At 36.6% G+C, this 23,866-nt stretch overlaps 1 long non-coding RNA gene across 1 annotated transcript; it reads left to right on the top strand.

Annotated features, from left to right (window-relative positions):
* Positions 1-567: 567 nt before the first annotated feature.
* Positions 568-23,455, top strand: LOC121449360. Its single transcript, XR_005974517.1, has 7 exons — positions 568-613; positions 4,202-4,300; positions 14,459-14,607; positions 14,702-14,855; positions 15,971-16,109; positions 17,258-17,344; positions 23,382-23,455. It is a non-coding gene; the product is annotated as an uncharacterized LOC121449360 (long non-coding RNA).
* The last annotated feature ends 411 nt before the right edge of the window (positions 23,456-23,866 follow it).

Genomic DNA, 23,866 nt, shown 5'->3' with positions numbered 1-23,866 from the left:
AGATGACTTTCTTAATTCTAGAGTTTTGGAAATTTCATACAATGGAATTCCTGTTAACATAGGTAATGTGATCTCCTTTTGGAGACATTCATGGAGTTGAGGAATAAATAGTTATAATTAATTATAGTTTTCCCTAGTTATGATTAAATATAAGATACATATGAATATAAGAACTGTGATTCTTGCCGGGCGATGTTGGCGCATGCCTTTAATCCCAGCAATCGGGAGGCAGAGGCAGGCGGTTCTCTGTGGGTTTGAGACCAGCCTGGTCTACAAGAGCTAGTTCTAGGACAGGCTCCAAAGCCACAGAGAAACCCTCTATCGAAACCCCCCCCCGAAAAAAAAAGAACTGTGATTCTTGCTAGACCAGTTTTTTTATAAGAGATTTCATTATGTCAAAGTTAATCTTTCTCTTTTATTTAGAAAAAAAAAAGGTTGGTGTTTTGGAAGGTCATGAATATTTTTTATTCATCTGTGATATTTTTTATTGCAGGAGCAGTGAAGAAGATATCTTAACTAAGGAAGCCATTTTAGGGTTGGCAAGAGTCTTGGCTCTAGAGGGGTTCACAGGTGTCCAAGATTATTTCCCCAGCTAGGTCTGTGGGCAGCAGAGGTGAGGGTACCTGAACTCGCCTTCTCCAATAGCAACACTGATGAATATCTTGCCTATCACCATAGAAACTTCATCTGGACAGGGATAGAGATAGAAACTGAGACCCAAATTGGGGCACTGAACTGAGCTCCCAGATCCCAGATGACGAGCAGAAGGAGGGATGTTGTATGTGCTGAGGGCTGTGATCCATCCGGCTCCCAGCTGCCTGGCTAGCTTATGCCCCGAAATAATTACATGGAAACCGTATTCATTTAAACACTGCTTGGCCCATTAATTCTAGCCACTTATTGGCTAACTCTTACGTATTGATCTAACCAATTTCTGATGAAGGAGGGTCATCTTTTTCTCTGTTGTTACATTGGTAGGTTAATAAAGAAAACTGCTTGGCCTTTAATAGGACGGAAAATTGGGTAGGTGGAGTAAACAGAACAGAATGCTGGGAGAAAGAAGCTGAGTCAGTCAGTCGCCATGATTTCCCATCCAAAACAGCAGCAGGTTAAGATCTTCCCTGGTAAGCCACCTCGTGGGCTATACAGATTATTAGAAATGGGATAAATCAATATGTAAGAGCTAGCCAATAAGAGGCTGGAAATAATGGGCCAAACAGTGTTTAAAAGAATACAGTTTCTGCGTAATTATTTTGGGGCATAAGCCATGCAGGCAGCTGGGTGCCGGGGACGTGGCCCAGCCACCCCCTCAACACATTTCTGATATTTTGTGTAGCCCCACGAGGTGTGGCTTACCAGGGAGAACTTAACCTGCATCTGTGTCTGGTGGGAAAATCATGGAGACTGCTTGACTTGGCTTCTTTCTCCCAGCATTCTGTTCTGTTTACTCTGCCTACCTAATTTTCTGTCTTATCAAAGGACCAAGCCAGTCTCTTTATTTAACCAATGAAATTAATACAAAACAGAAGACTCTCCACAACAGAGGGAGAAAATGAGTAAGGAAGTCAGGCCTCTGAGGGGTGCATCTACCCACACAGACAGTGGGCCTGTTCTAATGAGAGCTCACCAAGACCAGCTGGACAGGCTCTGAACGAGCAAGTAATCAAAGTAGACTCTCTTAATGTGGCTGACAATAAGGATTAACTGAGAAGCCAATGATAATGACATTGGATTTTGATTCTACTGCATGTACTGATTTTTTGGGGAGCCTAGTCTGTTTGGATGCACACCTTCCCAGATCTGATTGTAGGGGGGCTTGGACTTCCTACAAAGCTGGGCACCCTGACTTCTCTTATGTCAGGAGAGGGAGGGGGAGGGTGAGTAGGGGAAGCTGGAGGGAAATGGGAGGATGGGATGAGATGGAAATAATAAATAAATAAATAAATAAATAGGCTAAAAAAGTGTTATGGAGTGCAGTCCCCATAAATACATCTACAAAATACTATCTGAGCTAAAGCTCAGGTAAAATTTGAAAGTCTGATGGTAGTGTTGGAAAGATTTTTAAGAGCCAGATAAACAGGGAGTTTTCTGCAAGCCTGTTTCTTTGTGTTGCATGATTTCTATTTGGAATTAATGATAAAAACTCGGTGCCAGACATAGGGTAAATGCTGAAGATCAGAGAGACAAAGCAGCAAGTCACAATTAACTCTTACCTTGCTAACACCTCAGAAGCAAAAGAGGCTGATCTCCTACCTCCTCCTACCTTATTTTCCTCTCTCCATCCTTTCTGTCTCTACAGGCCTCCAGACCTCTATGGTTAATTAGTAGCTAGCTCTGCTCTCTGATCTTAAGGCAAGCTTTATTTTTTTAGAACAAAAGCAAAATATCACCACACCTTTGAACTTAATAATTTTACTGTCGCCGGGCGGTGGTGGCGCACGTCTTTAATCCCAGCACTCGGGAGGCAGAGGCTGGCGGATCTCTGTGAGTTCGAGACCAGCCTGATCTATAAGAGCTAGTTGCAGGACAGGCTCCAAAACCACAGAGAAACCATGTCTCGAAAAAATCCAAAAAAAATAATAATTTAACTCTCCTACTATAATTTAGTGAGTTGACAATATTGGCACTTTACAACTTATTCTAACTTTTCTTTCCTGTAGACCACTTACTTTCAATGAGTATTATCTTTGCAAACAGAAAAATACCTTTAGCTTTTTTGGTATAAAATATTGTTGACAATACTTTCTGCTATTTACATCACTTATTTGACCTTTGCCTTTGAAGGCTATTTTCTCTGACTGCATTTTAGATTGTTAGATTTTTGTACTTATTATCTTTGATTGCTCACATTAGCCTGTTTTGTTTGGTTGTTTAGCATTTCATCATTCTGTTCCACTGTCTAACCTCCTGATTCTTATGGGACTTACAGTTGTTTACTAGGTTTTTCTGCACATAATGTTAGTGTTTGTTTTGTTTCCTTTCATATTTTCTCTTATTTTCAGCAGTTTGATGAAGTTTGTTCGAAGTTATATAAGTCACCATGGTAAAACCTGGCACCAAATAACAATTTACTGAACCTGCTTTGTTCCTCATATCAAATGGAAGCAAACATTTTGAAGAGCTCTTGATGGGGCAATCTTCCAGTTGAGAACCACAAAGTGATATTACATGTGGCTAAAAGAAACAATGATACTATCTAGCCATATATTTTTTTTAAGATATTATGACCACCAAAAATAAGGGATAAAATCCTTAATCTTTTTCCCATTATTTGACAACAGTTGGAAAAGATTTGTCGCCAAAAAACAATATTTACTGAAGAGTAATAGATTAAATAATAAACTCCACATTATTAATTTCTTGAAATATTGGGTAAGCATTTCATAACATGCAATAATCCACAGTTTTAACTTAAAGAATAAGAATGATCAGGAATGCTAAATATAAAGATAAATGTCTTTAAAGACCTGATAAATTAATACAAGAATTATAACAAATAGGTAAAATTTGGTAAAAACAGAAAAACATTTAGTACTATTTCAAATAAAGTTACAAAATGTCATGCTGAAGTCTATGAAGAACCTTCTAATTATAAACACATCAGTATCATATTCATTGTCAGGCATGTTATCTGAATGCAAACCATCTAAACCATCGTCTACCAATTGGAAAATTTGTGGAGTGGCAAGATATTGAAGTACATGCAATGGTATATAAACTTCTGTGTTACACTTTTTTGTTTCAATGAGCATATATTGCGATATTTTTGTGACTTAAAATTAAGCAATGCAAACAAACAAACAAACAGAGAATGGAACAATAAATTCATGTTTGATGCAGTCTAGACTCAGAAATTGGTGGGTTCAGTAAAGTTTGTAACAGAAATCGCTGGTTTCCTACTCTGGCACTTTCTTACTGTTTCAGAGTTAAGAACGCTAATTAGGAAGAAATACATATCTCCTCACCTAAATTTGAGGGGTTAATATGTGATCACACTTTTTTTGTTAAGCTGAAGTACATTTTCAGAAAAAAAGAATGTAGAAATCTTTTCAGTCTTGTAGAGAACAAAAAATTGTCCTTTTGCTATTATTTCTCATTCTCCTGTTCATGCTGGGCTTTTGGATGAGACGATTTTTTGTTGTTGTATCCTGTAATGTTTCTATTATCTCATTTTTTTCTGCCTCTGTTCTCTCTTTTCCAGCATATTCTGATTCCACAGAATAATCTACGATGAATGTTTTAACTCAGAACACTTCAAAACCAGAACCCTCCATATGAGATCTGAGCCTCTCTGAATCAGGTATTCCCTTGAAGCATTGACTTCCAAGCTTTATACTCCTTTTAAAATATTGTTAACCACTGCAAGTTTTTCTTGTTGTAATTCTGTTTTTTTTTTTTTTGTGCTGTTTCTGCTCTTGGAGGTCCCAGATTAGCAAAATGGATGTTGCCTTTGTTTTGCCATGTTTCTTTTCACTCTTTTACTTATTTTATTCTTTCATTATGTACCTGTATTTTTCCATTTAATACATCTTAAGTTTCTTACCTGTCTGTTGCTGTATATGCTATGCTAGCAAAAGCCTGTATGTTTGCATTGACCCAAAGCTTGTCATCATTGAGTATGACATGTTTCTGTTTAACAAGAGGGTCTAGTTCTGTACTTTATATAACATAGGCTACCTGTCCACACATTCCCCTCCCATGGTTCGCACATGATCATCTTCTTTCTATCATTGGTGTACTTACTCTGTTTCTAATTGGATACATTTTCTGTAGAATATGCCCCTGTCAAATCTAATTACTGTGATGAAATGTGCTCTCTGTGTTGGCAATGTGTCAACTGAATTAGTAAATTTGTACCTCATTTCATTAATGCAAATCTTTATCTTGTCTCCTCTTTTGTTTCATAGAGATAGATGTCAGAGAAAAATAGAACCAGAGCAGAAAAATGTTACTCGTTACATGACATACCTTCTTGTACAACTTTATGAGGAAATGTACCTTGTGGAAATGATTTGGTCTTAATATTGCCAACATATTTTTAGCCATAAGATATATATAAAACTGAAATGGCTTCTCTCCTTCCCTTTGAGGATATAAAAATATCACCACAGTAATGGTGATGATCTCCTATATTACTGCTGATGCAACACAAAGCAGAAAGAGCACAGAGTGATGTTAAAATGATCACCACACCTATGAGGTCTCACAGTACTTACTTCCTTATGCTTCTGCTTAATTGAAGCATATGCATTCAAATTAGAATCCAAAGAATTCTTTCCTCTTCTGTGACTGGTGTGATAAATCTAGAAATCCCTTTGTCTTAATCAACAGAGGCTGTGAACATTCCCTGGAATGGCCAACAAAACTTTGTAGCTACAATGAAGTTCATGAATTTGAGATGTGCAAGTGATCATGTACTATTTAGATTAGCTATCTCAGGATACTCACAGAGGTCTTTATTGAGATGATAAGGGACCTAAAAGATAATGTAAGAAAGACAAGCATTCACTGAAAAGGCAGGAAGTCACCCGTCTAATTGTATGACATCGTTATGGACTCCTGAACAAAAGTCACAGAAAAAAAGGGGCTGAACAATACCTTGAACAACATTCTTCCATCAAGATGAAGACTTATTTTTGCAATCAATCCTTTTTGCAATGATACAACATAGGATCACAAAGCTTATGGAGGCTGAGTTGCTGGAAGGATAAAATCTACATTTTCGAGTGTAAGAGCATCCCAGCAAACACACGGATCACCAGAGGGGATCTTTCTTCCTCATTATAACAAGAGGATACTCAGGAAATAAATTGTTAAGTACTATAAAAAGAATAAATAGTTATAATTATAGTTTTCCTTAGTTATGATAAAATATAAGATACATATGAATATCATAACTGTGATTATTGCTGGATAACTGTTTTTATATGCAATATTAGTATGTTAAAATTAAATCTTTCTCTTTTATTTAGAAAGAAAAGGGAAGCTGATTTCGGAGATGATATAATCTGTGAATACCTTGTATTGCTATTTGTTAATAAGTAAGCTGAATCCACCAATGTCTTAGCAGAGTAAAGAAAGCCTGAAGGAGCTATATAGAAAAATTAGGAAGAGTCACTGAGAAGTCATGAATCTGCTGCCAGAAACAGATACCATTCCTGGCATCTGCTGAAATTTGCCAGTAAGCCACGACCTCATGCTGGTCCACAGATTCGGAGAAGTGCGTTATTTTAGGATATAGGCGTAAGCAGGCAATACTCTTAAGCTATTGGCCAGACATTATTGTATATAATATAGTTTCTGATTGCTTATTTCAAGCCAGGGCTTTAGGATACAAGCCATCATTATCTGCCGAAAGATCTACTCCTTATGATATGCTGTCTTCAATTAAGATATCCTTTTCTTTAGGATATAAATTGCATATACATATGGCATGAAGTATTTTTACGTCCAAGAATAATGGCAAGTAGTAGGTATTAATAAGGTGTAATTTTTAGCTCTTTGAACTGCATGAGTAATATTGGTGTAAAGTGCTGTGATATTTACCATTGCATTAGAGGTTGAAAATAACATTTGTTAAGATAAAAAACTGATTTTCATGGTATAATTTGATAACTTTTTCCAGTGTCAGCACATGGGGAGTTATTTGCACAAAGGCCAGTTTTGCCAAGCTCCTAGTGGATGTCTTCAGTGCCCCACATGCTCTGGGGAATAGACTTGTGCAGTCAAAGGATGAATGTTTGTTCCCCTTATGCTCCCCTTGTTACTTAGTTTCTCTGGCATTGGGGGCTATTGGTTTGCTTTATTTGGTGTTCACCGATGATTGGCTACAAACAATCCTCATTATTCTGATCTGTGTTAATGCACTCAGGATGGAGTTTTCTAGTTTCAATCTATTGCCTGCATTATTCTTGTAGTTTATGCAGTGTCAAAAAATCCTAGCATGCCTTAAGGAAGGACAAATTTTCAGAGTGGCTTGCCATGAAATAGATGTAACAATAGATGGCTTGAAACTGGTGGACATACAACTTCCTTAAATAAAATCTGTTTTTAATATATATATATATATATATATAATTTTTAATTTTGTTTATGGTATTTAGAGAAAACTTCTAATATTTCAAATCCAGTTGTTTTTTTTAAATATATAATTATGAATTATTATTTAAAGAATAATTATGTATATTGTTTGCATGCAAGAAACAAAAAAATGAAGGATGCTATATGCAAATGTACATGTCCAAAAAGCTATAAGCTTTAAAACAAACAGACACAAATGTTAACAATTTAAATATAATTATTTTTTTTCTGAAATCAATTACACTGAATTCATTTCCTTATCACTAAGATATTGTGAGCTACTATATTATACTTGGGTCTATATGAGAGAAGATTTAAAATCTACATTTTTTCTACAGTCCCCAATTCCTCATATAGCCATCTAATGAACTTAAATATATTGTGTATTATTATTAAACTACATGAAAAGTTATAATAGCATTTTTATTTGTATATAATTAATAATATCATATTATATGTAGCATATTTATTATAATTTGACTGCATAAAAACCACACCTAAAAACATAGAAAAAAATCACAAGGATTCCGAAGCCAGATACATTGGCAGCACAGATTCACAATCAAAAAATCCTCAGAGAGGACTGAAGGCTCCCATGTATATAGGTATATTCAAGGGAAAACCATCTGCCAGCTGGCTCAACCTGTTACATTTTACCAATTTAGTTGGCTGTTAATTGGAGGCAAAATGCAGGGTAAAATACATTTTATCCTCTGTTCCCCTGTCAATTGCTCTGATTCTTTTCACAATAGAAGGTAAGGAGAGAGACACAGATGACTCATCAGCTCTGGATGAGATCATCAAGATGAATGCAGTCTTGTGCTTTCCGGTCCTTGTTATGAGATCTCTCTGCTTATTGGTTCCTACATGGCATAAAAAGGACTGCCCTGAGGAATTTTGCCAGTGGGGCTTTGACTAAAGTCCTGCTCAAAGCTGGCCTTTAGTCAAAGCCTCACTGTAAAAAACACCAGAGAAGAAAATGTTTCTCAGAGACCTGCAGGATACAGAAGCAATTGGAAAAGCAAGGAATTTGTGAGAGTCACCTGATTCTGTTTGCAGTGCAGGAAATGCGCTCCAGTCTGAAGCCACTGATTCAGCCGCATAATCTGCGATTCCAAGGTTAGCTGTAAATTATTTATTTTCTGAAAAGATGATTTTCATAGAAAGTCTATACACGAAAACACTGAAATGTACTGATCTTATGCACCATTGGAAACCTCAGTAAGATAATTGCTATGTTGGCAAATAGCCTCAGGCACCTGGGAATCTGAAAATTTCAAGTGTGAGATTCTGCAATAAGTGTTTCGGGACTCTGACATGGCAATTCTGAATGTGATACCAGGAAGCTGCAATCGGCAGCACAGAATCACAATCAGCCGTCAACAGGGAGAAATGGAAATTTCAGGTAGATAGGCAGGATATAGACCCAAGAATTCAGATACGTGATCACCTCCTACTTACCTCATAATGATTTCCCTTTTGATATTGGGATTCTGGTCCTAGGTAAACTACATTATTTCCTGCCATCTACTTTCACTTTCATCTTTTTCTGCCGGAGCAAACGTTGAGATGGGGGCGAGAAATGAGTCCGCAGCTCTGCTGCAGATCTCCAAGGTTACCACAGGCTTTGTTCCTATTGGTGGAATTGAGATCATTCTCGTCACTGTTCCCGGGAAAATTTGAATGCACACACTTATTCAGAGGATTCCCAGGCAAGGAGAGCTAATAATATTGTAAGCATAGCGTATCCTTCCTAATCAGGTTCTGGCTATATGCCAGCTCGCAGCTGCAAATATTTATAGCTGAAATCTGAATGTACATTTCCCAGACACGGCAGACTGCCCCTATATGACAAAAAACCCAGGATAATTAGCAGTCAGGTACTGGTATATTCCAGTATTACTGTTTGGAGTCACCTGTTATGGTATGTGCATCATGTCCATCCCTGCTTCTGAAACCTCTCCTTCTGCTTAAAGTTGTGGCACCACTATCTCTGTCTTGAACACTGCAGCATTGGCAAAAAAAATTATTCCCTTAATGTTTTAGTATATGACAGTGTCAGAAGGAGTCATGCCCTTTCCTCTTTTCTCTGAATTTCATTGTGAAAATTGGAATGACAGTGTTGTTCTTTTCTCATGAAAACTGAATCATTGATAATATTATGCAGTAACATATAAAAGTACTACCCTACCTATCACCAAAGCCTCTGAATTATAATACTGTTTATAAGAGTACACCTACTTCTTATCATCCTATTTCTTTTAAGGTTCTCACAATCTCAAATTTGCTGTTTTCATTGACATAGTTTTTGTGTATTTGCATATAAATACTCTTGTACTTGATATTTTCTCACTTTTTGCTCATTCCCAATTAGGAAATCAGACACCATATGCTTTTTAAAATCCAGTGTTTATTGGTGATGTCAGGGAAGTATTACATACTTCCCTTCAAAATCATTAACACAATAGATATCTTTGTTATTTTGTACCTTGATTTATATCCATTAAATGTTCAGAACTTATCTTGTTCATCTCAGTTCATCTCAGATTCTAAATGTGTATATCTGCTAGTAATGTTGAGACTGGAAAACATTGGTACTTTGGAATCAAGAGCCTCCATTTCAATCTGTAACAATATTTCTGCCATCTATAAAATATACATATATGAAATTTCTGATTGTGTTTATCACTTACAATATAAAGTAGGCTCAATTGTTGAAATTGGCAAATTGTTCTTTCTTTCAATTCTATAGCTACAGTTCTAAATTATCAAATATTAGAAATTTGGACATGTCTATACATATGTAACCAATAATACCCTCTGAAGATAAATTTTGACAAATAATGACATTTGAATTAGCTGAAAAAATCATGCATTTTACCTAGGCATTTGGTTCTCCTGTTAGTTGTGGGTTTGACCATAACATAATAGGATGATTATTAGAAATTATAGCTATATTAATGGTTTAAGAGACTGACAATCAGATCCTAACAGTGTAAAATATTGATTAAATATCTTATTTATAAGATAAACAGTAAAACTTTATTTTATTAAATTTCTAGATTTGTATGAGTGTCTCCTGAATGTTGTTCTTCTTTGATATATGTGTGGATTATATAAAAACCGCACAGACACTTTAGTCATCTTATGGTTTCAGTTTAGGAGTCAGACAAAAATTGTTGAATCTGTAAGAATGCCAATAATACAATTAGAGTAAAGAATGTAGTAGAATAGTTACTTACAAATAAAAATATCAGTGTGTACTATAAATAATAACCCTTATGTTATTTTCTACTTTTATGTTCAAAAAATCCACAGATTCATAAAGGTCTCTGTCCATGGAATAGTATTTGAAATATTAACTACTGGATCTATTTCTAATACATACATGAGAAAAAACTAATATACAAACATTATCATGTTTTCTCAGGATATTAAGCATATGCAGTGAATACAGGAGATCTGAGACTTACTTGCCTGTTTTCATACCACATGTGGCAAATTTCAAGTCTGTGGCATCTTATTTTAGTTACACATGCAAATAGTAATTTATTGGTATTTATGTATATGTACACTTGTATTATTGAGTTTAAACTATATAAATTTGTTTATGTAATTGTTTCACTACAAAAAACAGAGAATGTTCTACTGTATTATGAGGAACAATATGAATTCAAAATATTATCAGAATGTCTTATATTATTTACAGAAATGATGTAAGAGGAAAGATAGATTTTCTCAGGTTGGTAGCTTTGAAATGATGCCTATGTACTAGAAGAATGCCCATATCAAAACACACACACACACACACACACACACACACACACACACACACACTCTCACATTTTCCCTGATGTCAGATGTCACTGAAAAGAGAGAACAGCAAAATGACATGAGGCTGGAGTACTCATATTGGTCAAAATTCTCTGTCTCTATAAACTATAAACCAGCCACAGAAGTAGTAGCAAAAACAGCAGTAAGATTAAGAATGACAACTATTATTAAACCAAACATGTGCTTTATCTTTTCAATATCTTTTTGAAGAATTCTACAATATTATCTAGAGGATTTTGAGCCCAAGAATGACCCAAGTTACTGGCAGCCAAATATGTGTATACTGTTGTAATATCATAAGTGATTGATTATGAGGATTAAACTTAAAAGTGGAATTAATATATAAATACAATTAACATTCACAAAATTAATTCCAGTTGTAAAATTAATTCTTCCAACAAAAATGCATGTGGTAGTGGTACAGAGGCAGTAACATTACTACTTAAAGTAAGTGAAAATTAAAAGTAGAAGCAGATACTTGTGTTGCAATAAATGAGCCATTTAAAAGCTGAACAAGTTTAAGGTAGCCACAATCTTCTAAATTGCAGTAGCCTCTGTGATTAAGGAATGTGATTATCACTGATTCCTCCATCTCTCCATGACAGAAGATGTCTTCCAGTTATCAATTCGTTCTTGACTCAATTCAACCTGGTAACATTAAGCAAATCACAAGTGATAATATTCCATTCAGAACAAGTGTTAATAAATTGAAAATATGGGCATCAATGGATCTATTCATTTTGAATTATTTTGCCAAGTTTGCCCAAACAAGTCTTCCAAATAAATTGCTGATATTTTAACCACAATATGTAAATTCTGGTCATACAGGATATCATAATTCATTATGAATTATTATAATTGTACCAGGTCTGATTAATTTACCATTCGGAAAGCCTTTGAAGATGAGTACGAGATCTGCAAATTTTAATTCCAGGTTGTAACCAATGATGTAATCCCACTTATAAGCAAAGACCACTTCCAAAGCTTTTTGGCTTTCTATCATCCATATAAGTAAAATTATAAGAGGTCCCATCAAAATTATTCAGATAAGTCAAGTCATTCCAAGGAGGAGAGAGGATACTTACAGTGATATACTCTAAAACATCAGTATCTCCCCAAAAGACAGGCTTAAACATAGGTGTAAAAGAGACATAAGCACAATTATTTAGAGCTGATCCCTGAATAAAAGAGACAATTAACAGAGCACATACGGCCAGAAAAAATATTCAGCTGTAACTGGTCTTTTGGACTGCTGGATAATCATCTGACTATAGAGCACAAGAGATTTCACCTAACCCCAAGTTGGTGATCGTGGTGAAGATCAGTATTGTTGAGGTCACTTCCATGAGTATAATTTTATCATGGCCAATATTGGAATGTCTACTTCAGGAGTCATAATTGTCACTCATCCTGAACTACCAAAACCATACCCTCTCCCTTTCTCCATTAGAAATGAAGGCTGCAATTCAGTATTTATGGCAATTTTTCTGCTAATTCAACATTAGGAGTATGAGCAAAATATTGCTCTACTCTAATTAGAATATCCCTTCAGGGCAGATTTAAGAAATTTACTATGTATTAATATAAAGTTGCAATTTTTCTTCCAAATATTTCATATTTATTCCTTACCAAATCTTCCTTTTAAAAATTGCAATTTGTTGTTTTAAAATGTAACGGACTTGAAAGTATGATTAATTAATCAAAATGGAATTTTTTACTTTTTATTATAAAATTCCACCTCCTTTCCTCCTCCCATTTCCATTCCCTTCCTTCCACCCCCTTCACCCACCCTTTCCAGTCCAAAGAGCAGTCAGAGTTTCATGCCTTGTGGGACCTCCAACGTTATCCTCCCTCAATCACGGTCTAGGTAGGTGAGCATCCAAATAAACTACGCTCCCACAAAGCAGTACATGCAGTAGAATCAAAACCCAGTGCCATTGTCCTTGGCTTCTCAGTCAGCTCTCATTTCAGCCACATTCAGAGAGTCTTGTTTGACCACATGCTCCATCAGTCCCAGTCCAACTGGCCTTGGTGACCTCCTATTAGATCAGTCCACAGTCTCAATGGATGGGTGCACCCCTCAAGGTCCTGACTATCTTGCTCATGTTCTCCCTCCTTTTTCTCCTCATTTGGACCTTGGGATCTCAGTACAAGTCCTCCAATGTGGGTCTCTGTCTCTATCTCCATCCATTGCCAGACGAGGTTCTATGGTGATATGCAAGATATTCATCAGTGTGGCTATAGGATAAAGCCAGTTCAGGCACCCTCTACTGTGCTGTCCAAGAAAAGTATGATTATAATATCTAAATGGAATTTTATCTTGAACATGTAGATGATTAGCATGTAAATGTCCAATGTCATCTTTAACAAAGGAAAAGGATACCAATGATCCCTTCGAGCATTTCCAAATTTTCAAATGTCCGAACTTCAGACATTTTGCAGGTGATTATAGGTTATAACCTATTCAAAAAGGCCTTTTAAATATGCTCTTTAACTAATTTTACATTTGTCTGATCTTTTTTGATTAGAGACTGATTTTCCAATATCCAAAGTATTTTAAATCTTTAAAATTTTTATTTTAATTTACAAATTATACTAAATGGTGGCCATAGTTTCAGAAGCCAATTGCACTTTTCTTTCAGATTGAATATCTTTTCATACATTCCTATAACTTTTAATATTTCATGTTTCCTGAACTGATAGCATAGCTCATTATAACACACCTTGGCATTTTTATATGCTTGGCCTTTTCAGAAGTCATTTCTTTGCTTCTTCTCCAATTACAGTTCTTTCTATTGCTTGTTTTAGTCGAACTAGGAATTCAATGTAAGGCTCATTATATTTCTGGATAGCTTTAATCCACGAACCATCATTCTCTCCCATGGAGCGAAGATGCTCCCATGTTTCCATGCCCATTTCTCTCAATTATTCATGTATTTCAACTGGGGTATGAGCCTGCTAATTAGGATTATCACAAGTTCCACTTACCTGTTAACATAGAAAAAATAATTTCCCTTAGCAGAGGATTGTTGCTGACTGCATCAATTTGAGCCTTCTCAAATTAAAAAAAAAAACATATTTGCCATTGCAAATATTTAGGCTCCTTTTTATGCATTATGTACAACTTATCTTTTAATAATACTTTCTCTTCTATCCCAATAACATTGCCCACTACAAAATCATAATACCTCTAAAATAAAAAAAAAACTATTAATTCTAGTAAAAAAGACAGTTATAGGAACAGTTCTTGGTAAATGCTTAACAGTAATCTTTAAGAGCCTCTCTGACCCTCTATCATTTTTTCTCATCTATAAAACATCTTTAATATACTCAAAAAACCTATACTTTAATTTTAGTATTTACCCCTCACACCTTGAATGCATGTCTCATTTCATGCTAAGTAATTGTTTGTCCTGTGATCACTGTTCTGCTTTCTGAGGTTTAGAAGACACAGCAGGTTCCTGTGTTTTTCTTCCTCTTATTTATACTTCACTTTATATGGGCCTCTCTGAACAGCTTCTTCACTGAATCTCCCTTGTTCCAGACACACTTTGGGCACCACTCTACCCTTGCCCACCTGAAAGTCAACAGAGTCCCTCGAGGGGAAGTGAGAATAGTTGGGACAAGAGATACCGGAGATGGAGGCAAGACAGGATTCTCATCAAGACTTGTTTATTCAAGAGAAGAATCCAGGTAAATAAAGGGTAAGGGAAAGGAGCAAATTCTCCTTTTTTACATGGGTAACTAGGCATCTTACTAGACAACGTAACTATGTTCTAATGGTCAGGCATAAAGTCCCTAAGTGCAACAAGAAGAAAAGTCAGAATGTTCAAACCATGGGAAAAATGGAGCAATAAATCCGTGCAGAGTTAGTATGTGAGAGATCAGAAGAGCATGAGGAGTCAAGCACAACATGATGTGCAAAACTGAATCAGGAAGCAGTAAGTATCCCACAAAAATTATTATATTTTATTGTGCAGATATGATTTTATACACCAGAATTCCATACTGAATACACACTCTTGTGATTTTATAGAACCGATTTAACATTGACTTTTTTAATACAAAGGCCTATCAATATTACTGTACAGTTGAAAATAATTATTTTTTCTTAGCCTTCAACATTTGTTAGTGGTTTTCTCCTAATTGTGTTAATTGTAGAGAGTTTTCCATCTTTGTGACATTTCCTGGAGGGATGTCATTATGCTAAACATTTTTCATTGTTTCTTTGCTTTCATTTAATTTTAATGGACATTTAAGATTTCTATAATTTTGCCCTTTAATACCCCAATTTTATCCTTTTTTTTTTCTGGAACTTAGAGTCAATGTTTCCTGTGGGTCTAGGGATAAATATTTATGAGAATTTTGGAAAATTAATTCTTTCAGAAATGTTGCAGAAGAAGTTTATGATTCTCTTACCACTATCACCCTAACAATAGGGAATTTGATTGATTTTTGCATTTTGCAAATTTTTCCTTTTGTCAATTATATATTTGCATATCTAAGAGAAGCTATGTGTGAAAATTTAGACATGTCTATACATATGAAACATGGAATAACCTCTGAAGAGCTAAATTTTGTCAATTTATGACATTTGAAGTAGCTGGAAAAATCACACATTTTGCCTCAATATGTTATACTGCTGTTATTTGCGGTTTTGACATTAACATTTTAGGATGATTATAGAAATTTAGCTATATTCTTGGTTTAATAGACTGACTCTCAGATCCTAATACTGTAAACAATTATTTAAATAACTTATTTTTAAGATAAACTGTAAAACTTAATTTTATTTATTTCTAAGTGTTATTGTATGGGAGACTCTGAATGTTGCTCTTATTTGATGTATTGTGGAGTATATAAAACAGCAGATAGTGTAGTGATCCTACGGTTTTACTTCAGGAGGCAGGCTACAATTGTAGAATCTGTACAAATGCAAAAATACAATCAGAGGAAAGAAAGTAATAGAGTAGTTACTTACATTTAAAAACATCAATGTCAGCTTTTAATAATAACCCTTATGTTATTTTCTGCTTTTATATTTGAAAATTAACAGACTCATAGAGGGATCTCTCATTGAACTGGTAATTTGAAATATGAACAACTGGATATTTTTATAATATATACATGTGAAGAAAACTGGTATATTAACATTATCAAGTTTCCCAGGACATGGAGCATGAATGAAGAAATCTGTAAGATTTACTTGCATGATTTTATACCACATATGCCACAGTTCACGCTGTTGCATCCTATTTTACTAGCACATAAAAATAGTAATTGATTGGTATTTATGTATATGTACACTTTTATTATTGAATTTCCATTGTGTAAGTTTTTATATTTAATTGCTTCATTATAAAATCTAGAGAATGTTCTACTGTATGCTGAGGAACTTTATGAATGCAAAATATTATCAAAATGGCTTAAATTATTTATAGAAATGACAAATTGAAATGATAGATTTTCTCATGTATGCTAGCATTGAAATGATGCCCATGTGCTAGAAGAATGCCCCATAACAAAAAAGACACACATAAACACACACACACACACACACAAACACACACACACACATTTTCCCTGAAATCCGATGTCACTGAAAAGAGAGAATAGATAAATGTCCTGAGGCTGGAGTATTGATATTGGTGATTACAGGGAAAATCTAGAGAACACATTGTGGTGAATTTTATAAAAAATTAAATGTTCATATAAAAGTACCTCAAAACATTTCAACACGTTAAGACTATTACTCTGAAATCAATGTCAAAAGATGTACACATATGTAAAACACTAATAGAAGCATGCAGACAATTGTGAAATTCTAAAAATAATAGGTATATTGTGTTTTTCCAAATGAAAACATCAAATTGTTACTAAATTATCATGCCATTTTTAGATACCATTTTTTAATTTTTGCACTTTCATACTGGTTTACAAGATAACATTCCTATTAAGAAAATATCCTTATTATGACATAATTTTTATGTAAAATACATACATATTGGTGTAGGAGGGACTTCTGTTTACATGTTGCTTTCATTGGTTAGTCAATAAAAAAAAAACTGCCTAGGCCTTTTGATAGGGCAGAACTTAGATAGGCAGGGGAAATAGATGCCTTAGATAGGAATCGAGAAAAAAGCAGAGGAGAGAGCTGCCACGGAGCCACCAGATTCAGACATACTGAATCTCTTTCCCAGTAAGCCACTGCCATGTAGCAATATAGAGATTGATAGAAATGAATTAAATCAAGATATGGGAGTTAGCTGATTAGTGGCTAGAGCAAGTGGGTTAAGAAGTGTTTTAATTAATATAATTTCTGTTTTATTATTTTGGGGTTAAGTGAGCAGGATGCCTGGGACGAGTAAGTAGCATTTCCCTGGAACAATTGTCACTCAACGTGATCAATAAAATATATGAACTACAAAAGGTATGAATAAATACAACTGCTTATTAAAATTATTTTTTTGCAAATAGAAATGCATACATATAAACTCACACTCTATACACGTTGTGGCAATGATGTGTATCCATTATTATCATCAGAGTTTCAAAAACACAATTTCAGCAATCTCAATCCATTACTACTTGGTGAGCACTAGCAGCTCCAATATCATCTAGTCTTGTAATCTTCTGGTCAATCAATTACACCAAACTTTCAGTAAGGTATTGTGGTTCACTTTCTTCCTGTAAAAACACACACACACACATACACACACATGAGCTCACATGCACTTGACCCTATATTATAGCATGGTTTTGTCCTGTCCATAATCCATTGCAATGGTCTTTTCATTTGCTTTTAACAAAATTCTCTTCTACACCATCATGCCAAAATCTATGCATGGTATAATGCTTGTGGGAATTCACATTTAGAAAATTTAGAATAAAAAGTGCATGATGCAGTGAATATGTCGTGACTGAAGGATAACTCACAGTCATTTATTTGTTTATTTATTTATTTATTGAAATTGTGTATTCAAAAAGGCAAAGAAATGCTCACCTGAGTCAACATTTGACCCCAAGTTTCAATATAAACCTGGGATAATTGAGTCACTTCTTTCTAGCCATAAACAAGGGTCACGGAGTCTACACTTGGTGATCCCAAAGAGGCTAAGTAAGAAGGTGAACCAAAGGAAAAGCATATAGTTGTCCTCTTGGCTATGGGAAGTAGACAAAATTGCCGGGGAGAAAATTGAGATCTTGGGGGTAGGGTGGGATGGGGGTAAGGGGAAATGGGGAGAGAGGGGGGAGAGGGGGAGAATGGGGGGGAGCTTGGGAAAGGGGGAGGATTGGGATGAAGGAAGGTTGGATGGGGGAGCACGGAAGCACGGTTCTTAGTTAAGGGAGCCACCTTAGGGTTGGCAAGAGACTTGAACCTAGAGTGGCTCCCAGATACCCAAGCCGAGGTCCCCAGTTAGTTCCTTGGGCAGCTGAGGATGGGGAACCTGAAATGACCCTATCCTAGAGCAATACTGACGAATATCTTGCATATCATCATAGAACCTTCATCTGGTGATGGATGGAGACAGAGACAGAGACCCACACTGGAGCACTGGACTGAGCTCCCAAGGTCCCGATGAGGAGCAGAAAGAGGGAGAACATGAGCAAAGAAGTCGGGACCACGAGGGGAGCACCCACCCACTGAGACAGTGGAGCTGATCTATTGGGAGCTCACCAAGGCAAGCTGGACTGTGACTGAAAAAGCATGGGATATAACTGGACTCTCTGAGCATGGCGAACAATGAGGGCTGATGAGAACCCAAGGACAATGGCACGGGGTTTTGAACCTACGTAATGTGCTGGCTTTGTGGGAGCCTAGCCAGTTTGGATGTTCACCTTCCTAGAAATGCACGGAGGGGGGAGGACCTAGGACTTACCACAGGGCAGGGAAATCTGACTGATCTTTGGGCTGGAGAGGGAGGGGGAGAGGAGTGGGGGGAGGGGGAGAAGGGTGGGAAGAGGGGGAGGGAAACGGGAGGCTGGGAGGAGGAGGAAATTTGTTTTTTTTTTTCTCTTTTCTCAATAAAAAAAAAGTTAAAAAAAAAGAATGTCACTAAATTGCTCAAGATTTTCAGTAGACAATTTTAAAATAGGCACATTCACTGAATATTTACCAGTCATTTCTGACACTCCTTCAAAGTTTTCAAACTATTGATCCCAATTATCAAATACTGAGTCTTAATTTCTTTAGGATGAAATATATGTCCTGGTTGGGAAAGGTGGTTGCATTTGTATTTTCTGTGGGAAATGAACTACCCATAAGGGAAAGGTTCTGCTGAAGCTGTCCAAGAATTGCATGCAAATTCCTTCATTTTTCATGGACAAACAGGATCCGTAATGGATAATGTAAACTAGTTGAAGATATTTAGAATATTTTGTATTGCATGAACTACACATATATTGCATAATATTACACTGTTTGCCATTCCCTAAGGCAACACTTATCTATGATATCTCCCAATTTGGTCCTTTAATTGGCCAATGGAACACTACATGAAAATCTTTAGAAATATTTTGGAACAAAAGGCATGGTAAAAATCAATCTATTAATTCTAGTACATTTTATAGGTACCATTTGGTCCATACCTTAATGAGAAATTAATCCAGTCTTGATGGAGGAAGGTCATTGGCTAATAAAGGCACTGCCCTGGCCCATTTTATTGGTTAGAGGATAGGTGGGAGGAGTAAACAGAACAAAATGCTGGTAGGAAGAGGAAGTGAGCTCAGAGACTCCACAGCTCTCTCGGGAGCAGACGCCTCAGAGAGAGACGCCATGCCCCGCTCCCGGGATGAAGCTCCGACCCAGGATGGACTAGGCTAGAATCTTCCCGGTAAGACTGGTTCTCACAGATTATTAGAGATGGGTTGATTGGGATGTGAGAATTAGCCTGTAAGTGCTAGAGCTAAAGGGCCAAGCAGTGCTTAAAAGAATACAGTGTCCGTGTAATTATTTCGGGGCTTAAGCTAGCCATGTGGGCGGCCGGGTGTGGGGGACGCAGCCCTGCCGCCCCATATTACTACATATGGCGCCCACGTGGACAACTGCTTCCACATAAAGCCTGAGACAGCTTGGGAAGTAATTCTAGAACAAAATGAAAGCATTGTGCCTGGTTTCTTGGTAGCAGCAATTTCTCGGTTCTACTCTGCTTGCTAGAGGCAAGCAAGCGCCTCATCTAAGAGAGGCTTCCTGACTCAGCTTTAGCTGCAAAGCCTGCAGCTCATTAAGAGGTCCTGCCACGAAACACTTAAACGGTGTTGACGAAAAGCTGAACGCATGCTTTTCGGTTTTCAGCCTTAGCAGGAAAAAAGCTGCGCCATTTAAAAATGCTGGCTTTCTGGGCTGTCCTGCCAGGGCAAACTCTGACCGTTTGAGGCAGGAGGGCCAGCTACCAAGAGAGGACGTGAGTGTTGTCTGTTGTAGCTCACTTGCTGGCAGGGACCTTGAAATGCCACACAGTTGTTGCAGTAAACATGGCTACAGCCTGTATATCCGCCATGAGGCTGGAAAGCTAAGGAATGGACTGGATCTAGCTGGCAAAGCCACGCCTTTAGTCCTACTGAGATTGCTTGGTAAATTAAAGATTCATGTGGTCAGAAAAAGAGAGATATACAGTAAAGAGAGATTCAAAGACAGAGAAAATTTTTGAATGGTTTAAAGTGTGTTAAAAATATATGCAGACTAAAATTTAAAGTTCTTAAAAGTAACAAAAAAAAAAGGAAGAGAGTTGTTGTGTGTGGTAGCACACGCCTTTAATCCCAGTACCTAGAAGGCAGAGGCAAACAGATCTCTGTGAGTTCAAGGTGTAGTAGCATACACCTTTAATCCCGAATGCCTGGGAGGCAGAGACAGGCGGATCTCTGAGAGTTCAAAGACAGCCTGGTCTACAGAGTTACTTCAGGTCAAAGATACAGAGAACCTGTCTCAAAAAGCAAAAAGTTAAAAGTAAAAATAAATGAAATAGAGGTTAAAACAAAGGTGTAATAAGATGGAAAATACACAGAGAATCTTGATACTGTATGCTATTATGCTCTCTTTAAATAATTTAAACGCTGAGGAAGGAGCAACAGATGCTAAAAGATATTTATTTATAAATGCTGCTGACCTAATCCAACATAGATATTTTGAAAATGCCTTAAATTTGAAATTTGGATCTAAAGACATGATACTTTGGAAAGGAGTTTCTTATTTTGTTTTCACAGAGGATGAGACGCTGTTCATTTCTTCTATTCCGATTTGGTATGATGGACCACGCCCTCCTGAAGGGTTGGTGTGAACGCCTTCAAAAAATTGCTTCGCTCAACTGCCAACTGAGATGAAACTAGCACACAGGTTATACCATGAAAGACCAAATTAACGACGCCCCCATTCAGCAGGAAGCAGTTTGGAGAGAAATACCTGCGCCCAAATTCCCAAAAAATGTTTATAAATGTTCTTTTACATTTAAAGGGGGATATGATATAGATATGAATAATTTGCATTAGTATAGATTTTGCTTTATTGATAGAGATTTACGGTCAATTTTGTTATATATATAAGTGTTTCTGATTTTGATTAAGGTATTGTGATTGTGTAGTTCATTTAAATATGTACGGTATAATTAAGAAATATAGGTTGTTAATGGATAATCGATAATAGTAAAGTTTGTAGTCATGTTAGTTAATATTTTCTAGATGTGCGTAGATATATTTTAGATAGGCATTCTTCATATTTTTCAAAGATTATAGAATATGGCATTTTAAATGTTTTAATAACTTAGGACTTTTCATGACAATGAAACACTCTGCTCCTGGCAGCACCAATCTACTTCAAGAGGAAGATGGGCATCGAAGAGGATGCTTATGGAGTTTGATAGCCATTTGGGCAAGAAACTGCTCTTACCTGGACTATTGCATAAACTGGACACAGAGAACCCACAGAGAAAGGACTACTGAACTTGCCTAAGGTGAAATGATCTTTTGGGGGTCCTGATTCATGAAAGAGTCTGCGAGACATTCTGCAGGACACAACATATAGTGACTGAACTGACTTTGAATTTTCCTGCTTTATGGAAATGTCTGCTGGATACCATGGGCCTGAAGGCTGAAGATGGATACCCCAACGGTACAGAGGAACCTTGGGTGACTGTCCAGGCAGCAAGATGTCTCTGTCATGTCTAGAGTTTTAAAAGTTGCTTTTTTCTTGTTTGCTTAGGTAGTATTGTATCTTTCTTGAGTCTTTGATGGAGTTAAGAATAGTTAGTTATATTTTTCCTTAGTTATGATAAGGATTATTATAACTTTTACTTGATAACTGTTTTGTTATATGTAATTTTGCTATGTTAAAGCCTTTTTTTTTGTTTAAACCGAAAAAGGGGAAATGATGGAGGAAGGTCATTGGCTAATAAAGGCACTGCCCTGGCCCATTTTATTGGTTAGAGGATAGGTGGGAGGAGTAAACAGAACAAAATGCTGGTAGGAAGAGGAAGTGAGCTCAGAGACTCCACAGCTCTCTCGGGAGCAGACGCCTCAGAGAGAGACGCCATGCCCCGCTCCCGGGATGAAGCTCCGACCCAGGATGGACTAGGCTAGAATCTTCCCGGTAAGACTGGTTCTCACAGATTATTAGAGATGGGTTGATTGGGATGTGAGAATTAGCCTGTAAGTGCTAGAGCTAAAGGGCCAAGCAGTGCTTAAAAGAATACAGTGTCCGTGTAATTATTTCGGGGCTTAAGCTAGCCATGTGGGCGGCCGGGTGTGGGGGACGCAGCCCTGCCGCCCCATATTACTACACAGTCTAGTCTCTAAAGCTCAACCTAGGTGCACAGTCTTATTAACTATTTATAATTCTTGTATCAGTTTCCATTTTACAGATTTCTATGTTGTTAGAGAACATATTTACGTGTTTACTCCTGAAAAGCAGCAGCTATAACTAGTCGTTGGGTGTATGAGGTTAAAATTCCTCAACAATTTTGAATGTGATCAGAAATGGCACCTTTCTTTCTAAAACATGTCAAAGTAAGCTGATATATTACATTAGTACTCTCGTAGGATAGCTGTTTAATAATCAAAAATCAACATCTGGATTTTTAATATTCTTATTTATGGCTGCATCAGCGAGGAAACAGAATCCTTGAACAACTCAACAGGCCCCTGTATTATTTAATGTAAGTCCATTGTCTGCTCTCCCAAAGAAAGAAATTCATTCCAAGATCTACTTGGGCCATATTACTCACAGCGGTGGACTGACTTTGTTCTGAAAACTCAGTTTTCCTCGTCAGGTAGCCTTTTCCTGTCAGGCAAGCTTTGGCCATCTATTTCAAGTCCCTGGAGTTTGGCTTTAAATCCATATACTCTAACAGCATGTGTAAAAGGAGAAAATTGGTCACACTGAGCTTAGGTTGCTTTTAATACTTTGCCTTGTTTTAATGGTTTCAGGTCTCGTTGTCTGAGTAGATTTCCCTGATCTTCTCATTGCTCTATTCTAGAAATACTGGAAATCCCTGAACATCTTCACATCGTCTCACTCCTTCTCTGGAAACTAGCTTGTAGGAAAAATGCACAAAAAAAGGTGGGTGTTTGCCTTGCTCCAGGAGATCTCTGCACCATAGATGGATCTAAACCAGCCACTATGTAAGAAATATAATGTTTTATGACAGAAGATTTTCAGAGACTTCAACTTCTGTGAATTTTAAATTACTAAGTCTCTCAGGCCTTTTAGCTCCTGTTCTAGCTTTCTACCATCTTTGACTCTCAGAATTTCTAGTCAAAAGTGATTTATTTTAAAGATCCTAACTATGTTATTTGTGGCTTCTTCTACAGCTTACTAGGCTCTGACTGATTGTATCACAGTCCCATAAATATTTCTTAATCTATCAGCTCCCCTGTCTGCAGAGAGTCTTCTCTCACTTCTAACGATTTCAGGGGAGGCATCTCTGCTGTTCAGGGTAGAAATCATAACTCTCCCTTTTAA

This window comes from Microtus oregoni, unplaced genomic scaffold, assembly GCF_018167655.1.
Source record: "Microtus oregoni isolate MIOR12 unplaced genomic scaffold, Mior012 000000F_ref0000247, whole genome shotgun sequence".
Taxonomy (NCBI): Eukaryota; Metazoa; Chordata; class Mammalia; order Rodentia; family Cricetidae; genus Microtus; species Microtus oregoni.
Note: the sequence above shows the minus strand (reverse complement) of the source record. Positions and strands in the feature narration are given on the sequence as shown.